This window comes from Otolemur garnettii, unplaced genomic scaffold (assembly GCF_000181295.1).
Source record: "Otolemur garnettii isolate 467f Iridium unplaced genomic scaffold, OtoGar3 scaffold00093, whole genome shotgun sequence".
In the NCBI taxonomy this organism is placed as follows: domain Eukaryota; kingdom Metazoa; phylum Chordata; class Mammalia; order Primates; family Galagidae; genus Otolemur; species Otolemur garnettii.
The window spans coordinates 8,058,442-8,072,530 of NW_003852488.1; the positions used below are offsets into that span (position 1 = coordinate 8,058,442).

Consider the following 14,089-nt stretch of genomic DNA (forward strand, 5'->3'; position numbering starts at 1 on the left):
ATGGGGAAAATCCAATCATAGGCCATATAATATAGTTTAGGAATAACACTTGGTAGATATCATTTTTAAAGGATTATGAGGGGATTAAAGATACACATATTGGGTTAAAGCATATATTGAAAATGTGAAATGCATTACCACTTAAAGGGCACTTATCTTTTCTCCAAATCCCAGTACTAGAATGATACATGCTAATTCTCAAAAGTGCATTCATAATTTAAATAACATAATCAGAATTCGAATTGGCAAATACTCAATTTGGCTTTTAAAAACTTTTAATTATTAACTTTAACAGAGTTATAAAACTCTGAAACACTGTTCAGTTTGGGGGAAAAGTGTGTAATCAGTTCCCAGTTTCCAGCTACTAAAACAACTTGTATATTTTTTGTTATTTCAGTGAGATATTTCATGCTGTAAAAGGGTGGTAATAAATAAGAAAGTATAAGGACATATAAGAAAAAGAAAAATGGTCTCTCATCTTGACTTTGCCAAAACTAAACATCTATCTGAACTAAGTTAGCCTTCTGGTCTCAGTTTTCTTGTTTAGAAAAGTAAAGTTTTGGCCTAGTGCTTATGAAACTTTCCGTTCTCTTGGAAGTAAGTAAATTCTATTACAAACTCAATTACCTCATTATCTTTGATGGTCCAATGAAAGTATGATCAGCAAATGTATTGAAAGCTTTGAAGCTGATTTTAGATTGGGTCTTGGACTTCTCTCTCAAGTTGGCATAGTATTTAATTGGTAGAACAAAATAGAGTATCCAAAGGCTTGTGAAGTAGGCATGAAGAATAAGAAAGCTTTAAGTCATACCCTTAAATATTTACAGAATAAGTGTTGAGGATCCAAAGATAAAGAAGAAATACCTTTTCCTTGGGAAGACTTAAAAACTAATAGCCTTTGTTTCATCTGTCATGCGTATGGCCACTTAATTGTCATGGTTTAAAGTCAAATATTTATTATCCAAGGCATGTTCTTGTTAGCCCTGAGGCTAAAATGATTTATTAAAAATAAATATGAAAAGTTTTAATTTTGTTATGGTTTAATTAGAGTAAAATGATTTCCTGAAAATTGTCAACATCCTTTTTTGTTCAAGTCTTTATCTAGAGACTATTTTAAACTTAGAATGCAATAACATGGTTTTGAAATTCCTAGGCATCAATAAAAACTTACATGTAAATGTAGACTTTGGGGATCAATGTACCTAAATCAACAAATTAGTCTTTTAGGAACCATGTGTCTTATTGCCCTCTTCTGTGTGGATATTGGCAATGTGTGGCTTCTGAGGAAGGCATCTATTTGCTAGACTTCCCTGTGCTCTGAGATATCAATGCATTTCAACCTTTAAAGGGTAGTTATGATTTTTCACAGCTTTATACTGTCAACATAAGTTACATAATCATGAATAAAACTTTTCTTCTAAATGTTTTATGACATTAAATGTAGCCTAAATGGAAGACCAAAAACACATCAAACAATAGATTATGTTTATGTAATTCTTGAGCTGAATTTCCTAAAATTCTTTGTTTTTTGGAGTGACTTGAGAGATACTTTATTTATATAACACATCTACAATTTACACAGAATTTTGCTTATATAATCTCATTTTATCTTCAGAACCACTTGTAAAGTAGAACATTTGTCACTGCTTAAGGAATAGCTGCTCAGAAATTATGCTATCACCTTTGGCAAAGCCTTTGTTGGTTTGGGGGAAACAACCTTCTTTAGTTTTTGTTTTTTTCCTCTTTTTATTCCTTTTCAGGAAAAGCTTTCTCTTCTGTATTTCCCCTAATTTTTTTTTTTTTTTTTTTGAGACAGAGTTTCACTATGTTGCCCTTAGTAGAGTGCTATGGTGTCACAGCTCACAACCACCTGAAACTCTTGGGCTCAAATGATTCTCTTGGCTCAGCCTCCCAAGTAGCTGGACTATAGGCACCCACCACGACACTTGGCTATTATTTTTTTTGTTGCAGTTGTCATTGTTTAGCTGGCCTGGGCCGGGTTTGAACCTGACACCCTTGGTGTATGTGACACCGTAGTCACCGTGCTATGGGCACCACGGAGCCTATATTTCCCCTTAAATGTAGATTAAATATACAGATTCTTGGGCCTCTCTGCTCCTGCCATACACTTTTGTCAGATGATCTCATCTATTCTCATGGTTAAAGTGTCACATGCAGACTGACAGCTGCCAAATCTACTGTAGAGAGTACAGATCTTTCCCCTGAGCACCTGACCCACATACACATAATCACCTGTCTAGATTCCTTCATCAAACATGTCCACAATACAATTTTTTTTGCCCTACAGTTGCTGTTTCTCCTGTATTCCCTATTTGCCACCACACCATGCCAGGCCAATGGTGATCAACACTGCCTCCTGTAAATTTTCTTTGGCCAATTTCAAATAACTTTCTATATAAAGCAGAAAGAGTGAGGAAAAGCCTCAAGGCTCACCACACAGAGAGCAGCACTGTCAGCTGTGCCTAGGCAGAGAGAGGAACCAGCAGGGACTGCTGTGGGAGGAGTGTGCTCGGAAGAAGGATGGGACTGGCAACCGCTGCTGGAGCTCAGAAGGCCGTAAATCCTAAACACTCAGCAGTCATTTTTAAGACTTTGATTTTGGATTCCTAGTTTAAATCTTTTATATATGGTCTGAATTTCAAGTTGCTTCAAATATTCCTTTAAAAGCAAGAAGTTAAAAATATGAATTCAAGTGGTGTAAGAATCCTGCCTGATAGACAAGGCAGGTATTATTAGTTTAATTTTACAACTCACTCACCCACTCATTGATATGTTCAAATATTTATTAAGCACTTTTTATGGGCCAGGCCTGGTGCAAGGTGCTGGGATATGACAATGATTCCAACAAAGTCCTTCAAGGAGCTCACAGCCTAATGGTAAACTATAGAGCAAACTGAGGCACAGAGTGGCAAATGACTTACCCAATGAGGTAGAAATAGCTAGGTACATGGAAATGTGGGACTACAGCTGGCTGGAGTGAGAGCAGGGCACAATGTGTGGTACATAAAACCCCTATAATTGGAGAGCAAGGCTGCATATAGAACATATTATGAAAATCTGCTCACAGAAACCTTAAAATAGTTCCCAGTTTTCACCATGATTACATTCATATCTCATAATGAATCACACTGTTACCTGATGGCTTCTCTATACTTGTTTCCAAAGCCTTGGGGCATGCCAGCAATCTGTTGGGACATACAATGCTATAGACAGCTTGAAGACAACATGTATCCAGTTCCAAGTTCAGCACTGGGCACCTTACTAAAATACTTTAATTAAATCTATGAATGTAAATGTACAGCACATTTATGATACTTCTACATGTAGAAGTTTGGAAAAACTCTCTTCTAACCCTCATCCAGAGGATTCTCATAAGTTATAGATACCAAGGAAATTAAAGCATTTGTCTGTCACTTTCCATATATACATTATTTTGGCTATACAAAGGTAAAAAGTATCCCTTAGACATATTTTATCAGTAATCTAAACATTATACAGATATATACACAGACATCACATTTTGACTTGTATGTATACCCATCCAGTGTACAACAGTCAGCTGCAAACATTAACCAGTGTAAGGCAATTTCTTTTGTGATACACAATATAATCCTTGCAAGAAAGGGTCAAGCCCATGAAGAACTGTCTATCTCAGGCCTGACCATCTGTTTTCATGATACTCTTTGTGATGAAGTTATTTCAGGTGTCAAGATGTCTATTTTGCTGATAGAAAGCAGTGAATAATTATAAACACAGTTGTTTTGGAAACCATAATTATCTAAATAGTGAACTACTCAATATACTACCATCTATAATGCTGCTAGCAGAGAAGGAGACTGCAGGGATGAGTTATTGCTCTGAGAGTCAGACGGATGCATAATCCACTCATGTGGGATGTTCTCCACAAAAATCAATACATGAATTCTGAAATGCTTTTAGTTGCTCACTTGAAGCAATTCTTCAGTTTTCTGAGGATTTTCTTCTTCCTCAGAGCGTTCTGGATGTCTGTTCTCAGGTGAAGAGGTGACACCTTCAGACATTTTGTGAGCTGAGTGGCCTTGCTCCACTTCACACAAGTAGACATCGATAGACTCATTGGTGGTCCTTATATGTACAGTGATTGAATCTTCTCTGGGAGCTGGAACATCCGATCTGGTTTCTGCTGGAGCTTTGACGGCAATAACATCTGTTCATGGAAGGCTTGAATGCTATGAATATCTTGATATGTTACATAAGCTAGCCTTTCATTTTCTTTATCATCTGTTAATTCAAGCAACAGCTGAGCATAATCCTTAATTAACTCATTCAAAGCATCTTTCATTGCTGAGAAGTCAGAAAGTCCCTCCTGTAGCTTCTTTTGTTGGGGTACTGCTCCAAAATTGCTGAAATTAGATCCTATCCACCAAATATGGTTCTTAGATTTTTTTTCAATGAAGTCAATTCCATCATACGCTCTTGGTTTCCCTACTCCCAGTTTTGTAGTGACCTTGTTTAAGTTAAGAATACACCCAGGAGCAGATCTGACAAGATCCATAAATTTTCTAGATAACTGAACCAGTGATAACGAGGTCTCTTCACTTTTAGAGCTTTTCTCATGGACACATATTGTACATTATCTTCTAAATTAATTCTTATTTTTGATGGCAGCAGGTTCTCCACGTTGATGGGACCAGAGGTGCACGGTCTCCTCGGCGGAGTCCAGGAGCAGGCTGGGCAATGTCCTCACTGGCCGCTGCTGACTCATGCTGCCCAGGTGGGCAGCTCACGTCCCTTGTACCCTGCAAGCTCTTCCACCTTCTCCATCCCGGCTTGAGGCCGCCCCCAAAACCCTGGTTTTCGGGGTTTTGGCACGAAGCAGGTCCACACCCTGCTTGGAGGAGATGCCTTGCTATGCCACGCCCTCCACCAGCACACGTGACTGTGACCCCACTAGCCCTAGCACTCCCAACACCGACGCGCAGGAAGCAGGGGGACTGGCTGCTCTCACGGCTCCCAGACCACCACCTTCTGCCCTAAAATTATTTTTATAAGATTTGAGATATGTTATAAAAATTATAGGAAAAAATTATAGGAAAAATATTAGTTTCTTTATTTTGAGAATGTATCTCAATATTGATTTTAATTTATAAAATAACTTTATTAAAATTAGGTGATATTTTAATATTTATGCATTATACATAAATATTTTTGCATATCATACAAAATAAATTACTGTGTTTCTATAAGAAATTATTTTTCTTCCATGAGTCATCTCTTCAACCTCATAGTTTTCCCGTTTAGTTTTGCTTAATCTATAGGAAATGATTGATTAAAGATTAAAATGCAAATAAAAATATGATGTTGAATAAAGATCCAACTGTATGTAAAATCCAAACTTGCATACTATATGTGTGTATGTGGGCATGCATATGTGTACTTGAGAAATTCAACTAAGGCAGCTATTCTAAACCGTCATCTGGTAGTATTTAAAAAATTTAGTACCAGCGAAATCCCTGTGCATATTCTCATTAAAATGTAAAAGAATGTACATTGCAACCTCAACATTGTTTGCAGTGGCAAAGATGTGGAAGCCATCTAGGCCCTTATCTTCAGTTGAATGGGTAAGTAAATAGTGATATATACCTACAGTAAGTACAGTGCATTCATCAAATGATACCAACTAGGTAACTAAAACAGGTATATAAACACATAGACCTGTAAAGTAATTTTATGTATTCGTCAAATGCCTCAATGATGTAAATTTTAGTGATAATACATAAAGTTATATAAGGAAACATCAAAAAGGCTGGGATACTTGTGTTTTGCTTTAAGTATAAATGTTTGTCTAGAGGAAATAGAGGTTACCATTGCTAAATAACATTCTTGCTTATTTCACATTCCCTTATAAATACCACATGCTGTGGGAGAGATTTGGTGTGAACTCTTCCCTCTATCATTAGTAAGAAAGTTCAAGTTTACATTTGCTTTCTCCTGAAACTTGTGCTAATTTGAAATAGATCTTTCTGGTAAGCAAAAATTCCGTTGTTGCAAAGTGGCTTATCAAGAAGAAAATAAAGGGGGAAAAAAATCCTGTGATCACCTTTTCATAGTTAGATAAAAAATACATCTTTCATTTCCATCGCTTTATTGTGAAAGTAAAAAAGGAAAATCAGGAGCGATGATGGGAGACAAAGAGCTTTATAAACCCAACAGATGAAAAGTGTCCGCTAAAGGACAAAGAAGCAGAGAAAATGAAAGAGAATGTTTCAAAAATTATTAGGAAGCATCACAGCTCCTAATTTCTTATTTTGAAGTAAAGAAAATGAAGGCACACTAAGGGAAGAGATTATCTACCATAAGAAGCATTTAGCTCTTTCTCAGGAAAAAAAATGTTAATGGTAATCTGATTGCTTGTTAGGTATTCTAAGCTTAGAATGAAACATAACAGTGAGAGGAATCAGAGGGCAAATTTTGGTGTTCTTAAAAAAAAAATTTGTTCTTAAATTCAGAAGGATCTCAAGGCATACGAGATTGTGAAACATGCTTATAAGAACTCATAAAAAATAATAGCTTAATTAACTTAGTCAAATCGTAATATTTGGCCAGTTATTATGGTTCTTTGAAGCCTCATATTAAGATGACCAAGGACATGAGTTAAGTCCCCCACAAACCTCATAACTATGTTCTGTGGGCAAAGGATTTCCTGATCATTCTTCATGGCATGTCTCTGATTCATGCCACTCATCTCAGAACCCTTAACAAGGAAATCTGAATGAATCATTGCTATGGGAAATGAAAGACAAAGAATTCAGTAAAACTCTCATGGCATTATAAAGGCAATGATTAGCTAATTCAGGACCTTACTTCTGTCAAAATCTCTGTTTTGTTTCAATGTGCAGGGGGCTTTTTTATTGTTTCTGGTTATTTTACAGGCGAATTTGCCATAATCAGTCTTTTCAATGTCCCTAGATGTTCTTTCTAGAAGGAAATAGAATCTGCATTGAGAAAGACAGATAATTCACATTATCTAATATACTATTCCTTATGCCCATCCCTTTGAGAGAATTTCCAAACACACTAGGAAAAATGACACTTTTGCCTGAAATCTCAAAAGAGGCAAAATAATTTTGATTCTTCTTGGCTGCGTTATTGAAATCACTGACTCAGTTCTTTAGTTATGTGATTAAAATTACCTTTTTTTCTATTACAATTGAACTAAAATAGCCAAATTTTGAAAGACACAACATTTCTTTTTATAAGTAATAAAATAATCTAGTCAATTGTCTTAGGGTAGAGAATGCCTTTGACATAAATTTATATTTCAAAGTGCAGTGGCCTTCAAAATATTCAATGGTAATATAAAGCAAAACGTGGTATGAGTATCACCTTACATATTATGCATCATGTGTAATCATACATTATGTAATCATGTATAAAATCATATGATAAACATAAACAAACTATTTAAAGTATTTTCTAAGATCAAAAGCCACATACTATTTTTTTAAAATTTTGTAGCAAAATAATGATATACAACTTATCATATCAGTAAGCAGTAATGTATAATGTTATGCAGGGTATCAATAATCAGAGGTCCAGCTAAATTAATCTGAAAATATTTTTCAACATGTTTCTAAGATGTATTTATAAATTAAAAGCTTTCAAAATATCAAAATAAGGGTTTGTTGTTGTTGTTGTTGTTGTTCTGGGAATTAAGCATCTTATATAATGAAAGGTTTGCTCAAAGCCATTCCCAATGCAGCCCTGTCAGCTTCTTATTGTGTTTTTTTTTTTTTTTTTTGTATTTATCAAGAAGATTCAAGTCTTGTCATGGTCTGTTGAGCTGACTGACTTTAAATCTTAAAGCCCTCTGCAAAAGAAAGAGAATGAATTCAGGACCGTACCTCCCTTGAAATCCAGCCCTTATGTCTAATAGCTTTAAAATTAGCAATGAGCCTAGGGGAGTCATTTAGTGCCGCTCTGAATGCTAAAGCATGAAAAGTCTTTTGATTTGAATTTTAGGAACCTTAAAAATTTTGCTTTATCTTACTATTAATCTAAGACTTTAACTTCATTTTTAATTTGATAAATATATAGGGCATAATACTATTTCTTGTCAGCAACTCCCTACAGATATTATACCAGAAGAAGTAAATTTTTTCTGCCTTAAACCTAAATCCTGAGTAGACTATTTCTTCATACATCATAGGATATTTTTAAAGAGGTATATACATTGGTGCATGTGAAGTTGACCCAGTCAGTTAATCTAAAACTGTAAACACTCAACCATGATCAGCCACTTCTCGGATACTTTTGTTAGGTCTGGCAGAGGTTAAACAGGTTGCGAGAAAGTGGCAAAGGGCTGAGAGTAGAAAAGGAACTAGAGGAAGTAGGAACTTAAATTGCTCCTAGCAACAGTAAGTTCTTGGTGACCTGTGACTGATGGGGACTCATTACTATCTAATGAACGTATTGCGGATGAAGCTTTTGTGAAGCCTTTTGGGGAAGAGTCATGCAAAGAATGAGAAACTGCTATTAGCCAACCTGTTACATAATCTGTTGTATAACCCCAACTTGTCAATCATCCCCAAGCCAGAAATGACAACCAATCCTGCTGGGAGAAAGGCGGGACAAACTAGAGAAAGCTTAAAAGCAGCTTGCGCTTAACTGTCAGGATCTTTCTCCACTCCTGGACACTGACTCATTCTTCTCTCTAGAATGTGTGTCATTTATTTCATATAGCTTCTGTATTTTCCCTGTAATAAATTGTTTATGTGGGATTGCTCTGTTCCTGCGATCACTCAGTCATCCGTTAAACTGGGCCCCAATGTTCATTCTGGACCCTGGGAACTGGGGGACCAGGGAGCATCCACGCAGACCCAACACCCTGACTGATAACCCGGCATCCTAGACTATTTCTAACGTGTTTCTGCGTATGAAGTGAACATGAATAATATTTTGTTTAAAATGGAAGGGATGTCTTGTGACTGTTAGGTTTATGGCACTGAGTTTAACGTTCTACATATATTTATGTTGCTTAAAATTCATAAGAAAGTGAAGTAGATACAATTTTCTTCATTTTATTAGTGAAGAAATTAAAACTAAAAAAAATGAGGTAATCCAGTACACAAAACTAGTCCTTGGATTAAAATGAGCTTGATCTCATTTCTGTAAAAAGAGACTAGCTATATATTCACCTCTGAATTATTGAAATAGTAAAATGAGATACTGTATATAAATTACCTGGCATGTAATAATAGCTGTGTATTACTATTGTTATTGTGGCCACAATAGATATAAAGAGATAATTTGAATCCTAATCTCTCTGACTTTGAGTGCCCTTTTACCTTTATGTAATTTTTTTAAGAAAAATCTTAAATTTGTTAATCTGAGTTTGTTTTCCCATGACTTACATGGAAATTGTGTGTGGAAGTTCAGTTTATATTTTTATAAGGAGCAAGAACAATTCTTTAATATAAATATACTTTTAAATAGAGCCGTAGTCTGTAGTTTTGTTTTAAAAAAAACTTTTAAAAAGTTTTATAATTACCTATTTCTGCAGTTAAATGTGCTTTACCTGAATTTCAAATAACTAAAGATTGACTTGTAAACTACTGAGTATGGCCTAATGAATTCTTACTGAACTACAAACTTTGCAAGTCAAAATGTGCTCTCATTCTTTTTTATTTAATATCAACCATAATTAAATGTTCAAATCATGAATATTAAAAACATCTTTAAAAAGAAATGACTTTTCTAAAATAGAATACCACTTGAATCATACTGATAACCCAAAATAGTCTACCTTTTTTTAAGTGGAGGTTGATTGATTTTCACTGACAAATAAAAATTGCCACATGCTGATCTGAATAGGTAATGAACACAGTCACTTATTTAAGAAGGATCAACTGCCCTTTTTATATCTTAAACTTCTATGGGCATACATTTTATTAATTGAAATCTTCCTACTTCTTGTTACCTGCCTCTACTTCAACAAAAACAACATCTGTTATGAGCCTTTGCACACACACACCATGTTTGTTTTTTTTTTCGTGACCCATTGTTTTTATTAGGTTTACAAAAAATTTAAATATATGTCTCCCCACTCCCAGTTCCTAAACATGTTGAGGACACACAATGTTGATAATCCTGAAAAGAATGCTCTAATTTTTCTCTTTTTTTCCTATGTAAGAGACAATAAAAAGTGGTGTACAGCACTCTTTTCACACCTAACTTATACATTCGAAGTGCTGCCCCAATGTTTTTGTTATTAGTCATGGTTTCTAGAGAATCGAATCAATAGGACATATATGTATATAAACATAGGAAGAGATTTATTACTAAAAATTGCTCACTTAGGGGGAGAAACCTATAGTTTCAGTTGTTAGGGCACCTACCGCACCAGAGCTGGTGGGTTTGAACCCTACCTGGGCCTGCTAAACAAACAAACAACAACAACAAAAAATAGCCAGGAGATGTGGCGGCTTAAACCCAAGAGTTTACTGTTGCTATGGGTTATGATGCCACTGTACTCTATAGAGGGTAACAGAGAGAGAATCTACCTCAATAAAAAATAAATAAATAAATAAATAGATTTGGCATCTGTAGCTCAGCAGCTAGGGCACCAGCCACATATACCAGAGTTGGCAGGTTTGAACCCAGCCCAGGCCTGCCAAACAACAATGACAATTACGAAAAAAAAAAAAAATAGCTGGGTGTTGTGGCAGGCACCTATAGTCCCAGCTACTGGGAGGGTGAGGCAAGAGAATCGCTTAAGCCTAAGAGTTTGAGGTTGCTGTGAACTGTGATGTTATAGCACTCTACAGAGGGCAAATTAGTGAGACTCTGTGTCAAAAAAATAAATAAATAAATAAAATAATTCTTCTTTTAAAAAAAAATTGCTCCTTTGATTATGGAAGCTGAGAAGTCCCAAGACCTATAATTGACAGGATGGAGAACTGGAAGACTCAATGTGTAGTTCCAGTTCAAATCTGAAGGCTTGAGGACCAGGAGAGCTAGTGGTAAAGTTTCCATATGAATGTTGTATGATGCAAGAAGAAATGATGTTTTAATCTGAGTTTGAGAGTAGAAAAAGACCAGCATCCCACTTCAAGCAGTCAGGCAGGAGTTAACCTTAATCAGAGTTTTTGGTCTATTCAGGGATTCATTTGATTGGATGAGGCTCACTCACAATAGGAAGGACAATCTGCTTCACTGAGTCTAACCATTCAAATATTAATCTCATCCACTAACTACCCCAGACTAATGTCTGGCCAAATGTCTGATGGTCCTGAGACTCTGTCAAATTGACACATAAAATTAAACATATAAAAAAAATTAATCATCAAACGTTTAAAATTTATTTTTGATTAAAATTTTAATTTTGATATGCTATAAATTTACATGACTTATAAGACAGGATAGAGAGAGATATCAGAGATTTCATACAGAGAAACAGGCTTTTACTTAGTTTCCCCCAATAACATCTTGCAAAATTGTGTATAATATTGCAGCCAAAATAATGGCACTGAAACAGTGAAGACAAAAACATTTCCATCAACATTGATGCCTAGTGCTATATTTTAAACCACACATAATTAACTGTCCCCCACCACACTTCCTAATATTCCTGGAAGTCATTAATTTGTTCCCCATTTCTTAAATTTTATAATTTTATTTTATTTTTATCTTTTCATTTTCAAGTCTCATTCAGTTGCCCCATTGAGTGCTATAGTGTCATAGCTCAAACTCGTGCCTCAGCTGTCCTCTTGCCTCAGCCTCTGTAGTAGCTCTGACTATAGGTGCTTACCACAATACCTGGCTATTGGTAGAGATATGGTCTAGTTCTTGCTCAGGCTGATATTGAACTCCTGAGCTCAGGTAATCCACCTGCTTTGACCTCCCAAAGTGCTAAGATTACATGCATGAGCCACCATGCCTGGCCCCAATTTTAAAATTTTAAGAATGTTGTATACATGGAATTATTAAGTATATAAACTTTTTCTATTAGCTTCTTCACCTAGCATAATTCTCTGGAAATTCAAACAAGTTTTTGCAGGTGTGAACACTTTTTTTCTAGCAGAGTATTATTCCTTGGAATGGGTCTATGATAGTTTATTCACCCATTGAAAGACATGAGGCTTGTTTCAAGTTTTATTGCAAAAAAAAAGTTGATATAAATATTAGTGTTGATGTTTTTGTGTGAACATAAGTTTTCATGTCTTTGGAATAAATGTCCTGTTTCTTTTAAAAGAAACTACCAAACTAATTTTAGAGTGACTGTACCATTGTACATTCCTGCCAGCCCATGATCTAGTTTCTCTATAGCCTCATCAGTATTTAGTGTTGTCATTATTTTTATTTTAGCAATTCTAATAGGTGGGCAATAGTATGTCTTTGTGATTTTATATATTTTGTGATATATGACATTTCTCTGAGCATGTCTTTTTTAGTGAAATGTCTCCTTTTGTCTTCTGTCCATGTTCTAATTAAAGTTTTGAAAGTTCCTTATGTATTCTAGATACTAGTCTTGCCTTGGCTATGATGTGTAACTATTTTATTCCATTCTTTATGTTATGCTTTTATTCTCTTAACAGAAGCTTCCACAAAGCAAAAGTTTTAATTTGATTAAATCAAATTTATCAGTCTTTCCTTTTATGAATTATGCTTTTTGTGTCAGATCTAAGAACTTTATACTTTTTACATTTCAGATTGATAAAAGGGCACAATGTGATTAGCTTACATTGTTTGTATTTATTAGGTAAAGTCCAAATTACAGTTGAGCCCTTCACTCAGGAGGTGCACCATATACCCTTACGTGGTGCCCATGAGATGAGAAGTTACCAATCTTCCCTCACCTCCCATTTCCTTTCACCCTCCCCCGTTCCCTCTTGAATTTAATTGTATATTTCTCTCTCATGTGGGCCTATAGTTGTTCATCGACTGGTCTCTTATTAGTATTGAATACATTGGATGTTTACTTTTTCATTCTTGTGAAGAATGGTTTTCATCTCTATCTAGGTTAATACAAAAGATGTAAAGTCTCCATCCTGTGATGACTGAATAGTATTCTATGGTATTCGGATACCACAGTTTGTTAATCTATTCATGGGTTGAATAGATTCATGGCCACTTGGGTTGATTTCACATTGGTGATTGTGAATTGAGCTGTAATAAGCATTCTAGTACAAATTTCCTTATGGTAAAAAGCTTATTGTCCCTAATCATCGTAGAGATGCAAATCAAAGTCACAGTCAGATATCACTGAACCCCAGTGAGAATAGTCCACACTGAAAAGTCCCAAAGCTTCAGATGCTAGCTGCAGAGATTAAAAGTAAAAATGCTTTTAATACTGTTGGTGGGATTGCGAACTAATACATCTCTATGGAAAGAAGTATTGAGAATCCTCAAAAAAATAAAAATAGACCTCCCTTGGGCAGCACCTATGCCTCGAAGGAGTAGGGCACCGGCCCCATATGCTGGAGGTGGCGGGTTCAAACCCTGGCCAAAAAAAAAAACAAACCTCCTTCTGATCCTGGAATCCCAGAATCCCATTACTAGGTATCTACGCAGAAGTAAGAGCTTTCTTTGTAATCCCAGATCCCAAATGTTTTTCTATGACTGTTTTTTTCTAAAAAAAAAAAAAAAAAGATTCAGTTATACATTTACAACTTAAGTTATAAATTATACATATACAACTTAAGACCCTGATTCCTCATGAGAAAATTTTTTAAATAAAATATGTGGTTCAACTTGGCAGTTACTTTTTATAAAAATAGACTTAATTATTCAAAGAAGTTTCATGTGCCCAGCAATTTTTTTTTTTTTTTTTTGAGACAGAGTCTCACTGTTGCCCTGGAGTTGAGTGCCATAGAGTTCAAGACCAACCTGAGAAAAGCCAGCAAAATAATTTTTAAACCTATGTATGCCCAATTATCCAGAGCCACTTGTTAAATGACGATCTTTCTTCCATTGAATTGCTTTCACAATTTTGATAAAATCAATTTGAGTATGTTTGTATGGATTTATATCTGTGTTCTATGTTCTTTCACATTGATGTGTGTCTTTTAGGGATAGCTGTCTGTCTTTC

General features: G+C 35.3%; 1 pseudogene; it reads right to left on the reverse strand.

The window, feature by feature from the left end:
- Nucleotides 1-3,956: 3,956 nt before the first annotated feature.
- On the reverse strand, nucleotides 3,957-4,765 carry LOC100950943 (annotated as a pseudogene).
- Nucleotides 4,766-14,089: the final 9,324 nt, after the last annotated feature.